This window comes from Clarias gariepinus, chromosome 27 (genome assembly GCF_024256425.1).
Source record: "Clarias gariepinus isolate MV-2021 ecotype Netherlands chromosome 27, CGAR_prim_01v2, whole genome shotgun sequence".
NCBI classification, from domain to species: domain Eukaryota; kingdom Metazoa; phylum Chordata; class Actinopteri; order Siluriformes; family Clariidae; genus Clarias; species Clarias gariepinus.
This window is the reverse complement of record NC_071126.1, coordinates 362,501-368,051: the sequence shown is the minus strand read 5'-3', so window position 1 is coordinate 368,051 and position 5,551 is coordinate 362,501. Positions and strand designations below refer to the sequence as shown.

The 5,551-nt window shown below is 51.6% G+C and overlaps 1 non-coding gene across 1 annotated transcript in view; it reads left to right on the top strand.

The window, feature by feature from the left end:
• Window positions 1-5,420: 5,420 nt before the first annotated feature.
• LOC128515406 (18S ribosomal RNA) overlaps window positions 5,421-5,551 on the top strand; it is a 1,869-nt gene continuing 1,738 nt past the window's right edge. Inside the window, exon 1 of the ribosomal RNA XR_008356619.1 lies at window positions 5,421-5,551. This exon is cut by the window's right edge and continues 1,738 nt beyond it. This is a non-coding gene — a ribosomal RNA (18S ribosomal RNA).

Sequence of the window (5,551 nt, the reverse complement as noted above, 5' to 3'; positions counted from 1 at the left end):
GTGTCCGACCTGATGTGCTTGTGCTGGGCTAGAGGCCCATTCCTCCATGATGATTTGGCCTGTGTGTGCCTAGTGAAAATTTTTCTAAGTCCCCAACTTTTTCTAAGTGTGGAAATTTTTCTAAGTCCAGAAATTTTTCTAAGTCCCCAACTTTTTCTAAGTGTGGAAATTTTTCTAAGTCCCATTTTTTTTCTAAGTCCCAAAAATCATGACCTCCATGGGTGTGAGCCCAGTGTATGCACATGGTGTGTCCGACCTGAGGTGCCTGTGCTGGGCTAAAGGCTGATTCCTCCATGATGATTTGGCCTGTGTGTGCCTAGTGAAAATTTTTCTAAGTGTGGAATTTTTTCTAAGTCCCCAACTTTTTCTAAGTGTGATAATTTTTCAAAGTCCCTTTTTTTTTCTAAGTCCCAAAAATCATGACCTCCATGGGTGTTAGCCCAGTGTAGGCACATAGTGTGTCCGACCTGATGTGCTTGTGCTGGGCTAAAGGCTGATTCCTCCATGATGATTTGGCCTGTGTGTGCCTAGTAAAAATTTTTCTAAGTCCCAAAATTTTTCTAAGTCCCAAAATTTTTCTAAGTCCCAAACTTTTTCTAAGTGTGATAATTTTTCAAAGTCCCAATTTTTTTCTAAGTCCCAAAAATCATGACCTCCATGGGTGTGAGCCCAGTGTATGCACATGGTGTGTCCGACCTGAGGTGCCTGTGCTGGGCTAAAGGCTGATTCCTCCATGATGATTTGGCCTGTGTGTGCGTAGTAAAAATTTTTCAAAGTCCCAAAATTTTTCTAAGTCCCAAAAATCATGACCTCCATGGGTGTTAGCCCAGTGTAGGCACATAGTGTGTCCGACCTGATGTGCTTGTGCTGGGCTAGAGGCCCATTCCTCCATGATGATTTGGCCTGTGTGTGCCTAGTGAAAATTTTTCTAAGTCCCCAACTTTTTCTAAGTGTGGAAATTTTTCTAAGTCCAGAAATTTTTCTAAGTCCCCAACTTTTTCTAAGTGTGGAAATTTTTCTAAGTCCCATTTTTTTTCTAAGTCCCAAAAATCATGACCTCCATGGGTGTGAGCCCAGTGTATGCACATGGTGTGTCCGACCTGAGGTGCCTGTGCTGGGCTAAAGGCTGATTCCTCCATGATGATTTGGCCTGTGTGTGCCTAGTGAAAATTTTTCTAAGTGTGGAATTTTTTCTAAGTCCCCAACTTTTTCTAAGTGTGATAATTTTTCAAAGTCCCTTTTTTTTTCTAAGTCCCAAAAATCATGACCTCCATGGGTGTTAGCCCAGTGTAGGCACATAGTGTGTCCGACCTGATGTGCTTGTGCTGGGCTAAAGGCTGATTCCTCCATGATGATTTGGCCTGTGTGTGCCTAGTAAAAATTTTTCTAAGTCCCAAAATTTTTCTAAGTCCCAAAATTTTTCTAAGTGTGATAATTTTTCAAAGTCCCAATTTTTTTCTAAGTCCCAAAAATCATGACCTCCATGGGTGTGAGCCCAGTGTATGCACATGGTGTGTCCGACCTGAGGTGCCTGTGCTGGGCTAAAGGCTGATTCCTCCATGATGATTTGGCCTGTGTGTGCCTAGTAAAAATTTTTCAAAGTCCCAAAATTTTTCTAAGTCCCAAAAATCATGACCTCCATGGGTGTTAGCCCAGTGTAGGCACATAGTGTGTCCGACCTGATGTGCTTGTGCTGGGCTAGAGGCCCATTCCTCCATGATGATTTGGCCTGTGTGTGCCTAGTGAAAATTTTTCTAAGTGTGGAATTTTTTCTAAGTCCCCAACTTTTTCTAAGTGTGATAAATTTTTCTAAGTCCCCAACTTTTTCTAAGTGTGGAAATTTCTCTAAGTCCCATTTTTTTTCAAAGTCCCAAAAATCATGACCTCCATGGGTGTGAGCCCAGTGTATGCACATGCTGTGTCCGACCTGAGGTGCCTGTGCTGGGCTAGAGGCTGATTCCTCCATGATGATTTGGCCTGTGTGTGCCTGTTGAAAATTTTTCTAAGTCCCAAACTTTTTCTAAGTGTGACAATTTTTCAAAGTCCCATTTTTTTTCTAAGTCCCAAAAATCATGACCTCCATGGGTGTAAGCCCCGTGTATGCACATAGTGTGTCCGACCTGAGGTGCTTGTGCTGGGCTAAAGGCCAATTCCTCCATGATGATTTGGCCTGTGTGTGCCTAGTGAAAATTTTTCTAAGTCCCCAACTTTTTCTAAGTGTGGAAATTTTTCTAAGTCCCCAACTTTTTCTAAGTGTGGAAATTTCTCTAAGTCCCATTTTTTTTCAAAGTCCCAAAAATCATGACCTCCATGGGTGTGAGCCCAGTGTATGCACATGCTGTGTCCGACCTGAGGTGCCTGTGCTGGGCTAGAGGCTGATTCCTCCATGATGATTTGGCCTGTGTGTGCCTGTTGAAAATTTTTCTAAGTCCCAAACTTTTTCTAAGTGTGGAAATTTTTCAAAGTCCCCAACTTTTTCCAAGTGTGATAATTTTTCAAAGTCCCATTTTTTTTCTAAGTCCCAAAAATCATGACCTCCATGGGTGTGAGCCCAGTGGAGGCACATAGTGTGTCCGACCTGAGGTGCTTGTGCTGGGCTAGATGCCCATTCCTCCATGATGATTTGGCCTGCGCGTGCAGAGTGTGAATATTTTCCCCAAAATGTTCAGGGTCCCAAAATAAATCAATGTCCTAAAAATCATGACCTCCATGGGTGTGAGCCCAGTGCAGGCACATAGTGTGTCCGACCTGAGGTGCTTGTGCTGGGCTAGAGGCCAATTCCTCCATGATGATTTGGCCTGCGCCTGCAGAGTGTGAATATTTTCCCCAAAATGTTCAGAGACCCAGAAAAATTCAAAATCCCCCAAATCATGACCTCCATGGGTGTGAGCCCAGTGGAGGCACATAGTGTGTCCGACCTGAGGTGCTTGTGCTGGGCTAGATGCCAATTCCTCCATGATGATTTGGCCTGCGCGTGCAGAGTGTGAATATTTTCCCCAAAATGTTCAGAGACCCAGAAAAATTCAAAATCCCCCAAATCATGACCTCTACAAGTGTGAGCGCAGTGGGGGCACCTACATGGCTGACCTGAGGTGCCTGGCTTCGGGGAGAATCCAATTCCTCCAGGAGGATTCAGCCTGCACCTGAGCTGAGGGCCAGAAAAATTCCCATAGCCCCAGGAGATGTAACGGACCCCCATCCTCCAGGGGGCGCCGGCGGGGGATGTCGGCCCCGGGGCATGTGGCATCGGGTCCGGGGCCTCCCCATGGACTCCCCTGCGAAATTTGGAGCCGATCGGACCAACGGTGGCCGAGATACGGCCGTCCGAAGTCGGGGGCCCCCCCCCCGGTTCCCAGAAGCCCCATGGGCAGCTGGGGGAGGCCCAAAGTGGCCGTGGGGAGTGCCTAGGGCCGGCCAAAATCGTTTTTTCCCAGGCGGAATTGGCCGTTTCCGAGATATAGGCGAAAGAAAATTTTTCGAAAATCTGACCTCCAGGTGGCGTGGTCGCGGGTGGGGGTGCCCGCCGAGGGTGCCTGGGGTCGGGGAGAATGCAATTCCTCCAGGAGGATTCAGCCTGCATGTGAGCTGAGAGCCAGAAAATTTCCCATAGCCCCAGGAGATGTAACAGACTCCCATCCTCCAGGGGGCGCCGGCGGGGGGCGTCGGCCCCGGGGTATGTGGCATCGGGTCCGGGGCCTCCCCATGGACTCCCCTGCGAAATTTGGAGCCGATCGGACCAACGGTGGCCGAGATACGGCCGTCCGAAGTCGGGGGCCCCCCCCCGGTTCCCAGAAGCCCCATGGGCAGCGGGGGGAGGCCCAAAGTGGCCGTGGGGAGTGCCTAGGGCCGGCCAAAATCGTTTTTTCCCAGGCGGAATTGGCCGTTTCCGAGATAAAGGCGAAAGAAAATTTTTCGAAAATCTGACCTCCAGGTGGCGTGGTCGCGGGTGGGGGGGTGCCCGCCGATGGTGCCTGGGGTCGGGGAGAATGCAATTCCTCCAGGAGGATTCGGCCTGAAAAGAAAAGAAGAGAAAAAAAAAATTCGGACCTCCAGGAGTGTGACCGCGGGTGTGGGCGCATAGCGTGGCCGACCAGAGGTGCATGTGCTGGGCTAGAGGCCGATTCCTCCATGAGGATTCGGCCTGTGAGTGCAGAGTGCGAAAAATTTCAAAGTCCAAAAAATAATACCTCCAGGGATGTGATCGCGGGTGTGGGCGCATAGCGTGGCCGACCAGAGGTGCCTGTGCTGGGCTAGAGGCCGATTCCTCCATGAGGATTCGGCCTGTGTGTGCAGAGTGAAAAAATTTTCAAAGTCCAAAAAATAATACCTCCAGGGATGTGATCGCGGGTGTGGGCGCATAGCGCGGCCGACCCGAGGTGCCTGTGCTGGGCTAGAGGCCGATTCCTCCATGAGGATTCGGCCTGTGAGTGCAGAGTGAAAATTTTTCTAAGTCCACCTCCAGGGCTGTGATCGCGGGTGCCGGCCGAAAGTGTCCGACGAGAGTGCTCCTCGTCGGCCTGAGGCCCGATTCCTCCAGGAGGATCTCCCTTGTCGAAAATTTTTCTAAGTCCAAAAATTTTTCTAAGTCCCACTTTTTACGCCGGGGTGGCAGATCCAGGCCTATCGCTCCCCGGCTCGCGTCCGACCCCGAGGCCCCTTCCTGGGCATGATTCCCGCCTCGACCGCGGTGTGGAGGTATCGCTGCGCCGTAGGGTGACCAGAAGGGTATGGTCAGATTTTCAGGAGACAGTAGCAATTACAGGGGTCCAAGCACCTGGGGCTATGGTAAACGGACCGCCAAGCCCCCGCACGGCCCCCGGGCCGCCCAGGAAGCTACGGGTGCGGGCTTTTCAGCCCCTTTTCCATGCTTTTTCCCCTTTTTCGTCACTTTTTCGAATTTTCTCCGTTTTTCTCGCTTTTTCCCTTAAAAGCACTGGTAGATCGGAACACGAGACCCGCCAGGGGTAGGCGCCTGCCCGGCCCGCCGAGGGCCGCTATGGGCACGGCAGTTCCTCCCCGCCCTTGCGGGTTCGCCTCTCAGTACCGGGGGGAATAGCGTCGAGTCTCTTCCGCCTCCCCCGCCCTGGTGCCTCATCATAGGGAGTCGTAGACGGCCGGTCCTCATCTCGCTCGCTCAGTCGGTCCGAGAACGCTCCCGGACGGGCCGCGCAGCCCCCCTTAGCCCTCCCCGTCGTCCCCGGCCCCCCCGGGCCGGGCGCGGAGGTTCGGGCGGGGGGGAGGCCACGCGCCCTTCCGCGGAGGAAAGATCACAGTTTTCCCCGGTTATGGCTCACGCCAAAAAACGAACGCCCTCCGGAAGGAGGGATGGAAGGAAAGCGTGCGCGCGCAGCTGTGCCTCGGGGAGGGAGCCCCCTTCGCCGGGCGGCGCCTCTCCCCTACCCCACAAACACACGCGTCGCTACCTGGTTGATCCTGCCAGTAACATATGCTTGTCTCAAAGATTAAGCCATGCAGGTCTAAGTGCACACGGTCGGTACAGTGAAACTGCGAATGGCTCATTAAATCAGTTATGGTTCCTTTGATCGCTCCA